The 2,036-nt window shown below is 43.0% G+C and overlaps 1 protein-coding gene across 1 annotated transcript in view; it reads right to left on the reverse strand.

Moving 5' to 3' along the window:
• The window catches only part of LOC122539935 (microphthalmia-associated transcription factor-like), a 48,691-nt gene that overhangs the window by 1,889 nt on the left and 44,766 nt on the right, over window positions 1-2,036 (reverse strand). The gene's annotated exons all lie outside the window — the stretch shown is intronic.

Below are 2,036 nucleotides of genomic sequence, written 5' to 3' on the forward strand. Positions count from 1 at the left end.
GCATCACCAGGTGAGCACTTGTTGCAGACCCCTAATTGCTCTCGGAGATGTCGATGAGCTGCTTCTTTAACAAACTGTATCCATCTGGTCAAGCTATTCCTACGTCGCTGTACATAGTTTCATGTGGCATTTTTGATACAAGTAAGTGACCGTTGGGTCATTTTCAAAGGCAGTTGAGAATCAACCATTTTGCTTTAGATCTAGAGTTTGTGTGTAGCCAAGACCATATTAAGAACATCAGATTTCAACAGGGGAGCCAATGGTCTATGGTATAATTGCTATTCACCTAGAGGCTCAGGCTAATGTTCACGGACCAGATTTGAATCCCACCAAGGCAGACTGAGTCTGATGATGACTGCAATTATTGGCGCTTGTTGGAAAAACCCACCTAGTTCAATGTTCTTATCTGGTCTGGCCTACATGTGACTCCAAGTCGACAGGGTGGGATGCTCTTTTGAGGATTGGTGTGGGCTGAATGGCTGCTTCAACATTATGTGGGTTCTGTTGTGAAGGCAAGAATGCGTAGTCTAGTACTGCTCCAACTATAACTTCTCCATTTATCAAGTCACTCTTTAATCCAACTCTGTATAGCAAGACTGGTTTGTAACCACCAGGACTACTTCCAATTAATACCTTCTCTCTAACTAACCGCTCAGGGTAGATAAAGAACTTTCTTTACCACCTTATCCGCTCATGTTGCCATTTCTGGGAGCTATGGACTTGCACCCCAAGATCCCTCTTTATGTCAATCTCCTTAAGGGGCCTGCCATTTACAACGTACTTTCCTCTTGCATTTGACCTTCCAAAATGCATCACCTCACACATGTCCAGGTTAAACTTCAACTGCCATTTATCCACCCAACTTTACAATTGATCTATATACTGCTATATCTTTTGACAACCATCCTCACTATCCACAACTCCACCAATTTTTGTGTTGTCTGCAAACTTACTAATCAGACCACCTACGCATCACTCATATATAACAAAAAAGAAAGAGGTTTCAGCCTTGATCCTTGCAGAATACCACTGGTCACAAAATTCCTGTCAAAAAAACAATGCTCCACAGCTACCCTCTGTCTGCTATGAGCAAGCCAATGTTGCATTCAACTCATCAACTCCCTATGGATCCCATGTGACTTGATATTCTGGACCAGCCTACCATGAGGGACGTTAACAAATGCTTTAGTAAAGTCCATGTTGACAACATCTCCCATCCTACCCTCATCAGTCACCTTCCTCACCTCTTCAAAGAAAATTCAACTAAATTTGTGAGACAAGACCTCCCCTACACAAAGCCATGGTGACTATCCCTAATAAATCCATTCTTTTTCAAATACAAATAAATTCTATCCCTAATAATCTTCTCCAATAATTTCCTTACCATAGATGTAAAGCTGACCGGCCTATAGTTTTCTGCATTATCCTTGTTGCCCTTCTTAAACAAAGAAACGACATTAGCTATTCTCCAGTCTTCTGGGACCTTGCCTGTGACTAAACAGGATACAAAGATCTCTGTCAAGGCCTCAGCAATCTCCTCCCTTGCCTCCATCAGCATCTTGCATTAGATCCCATCGGGCCTGGGAACTTACCTACCCCTTAATGTTTTTCAAGACACCCAACACCTCCTCCTTCTTAGTATTGACATGCCCTACCATATCAACAAACCATCCCCTGATGTTACTGTCATCCATATCCTTCTCCTTGGTGAAGGGCTTCACCCATTTCCTCTGGTTCCATGCATAAATCCTGATCTTTTTCCTCGAGTGAACCTTCCTCCTTCCCAGCTACCATGTTGCTCCTAATATATAAAAAATATATATTTAACTACACTTGCCAAGGTCATTTTATTGGGGTAAAAACAATGACTGCAGATGCTGGAAACCAGATTCTGGATCAGTGGTGCTGGAAGAGCACAGCAATTCAGGCAGCATCCGAGGACAAGCAAAATCGACGTTTCGGGCAAAAGCCCTTCATCAGGAATAAATGCAGAGAGCCTGAAGCGTGGAGAGATAAGCTAGAGGAGGGTGGGGGTG

Source organism: Chiloscyllium plagiosum, chromosome 3 (genome assembly GCF_004010195.1).
Source record: "Chiloscyllium plagiosum isolate BGI_BamShark_2017 chromosome 3, ASM401019v2, whole genome shotgun sequence".
In the NCBI taxonomy this organism is placed as follows: domain Eukaryota; kingdom Metazoa; phylum Chordata; class Chondrichthyes; order Orectolobiformes; family Hemiscylliidae; genus Chiloscyllium; species Chiloscyllium plagiosum.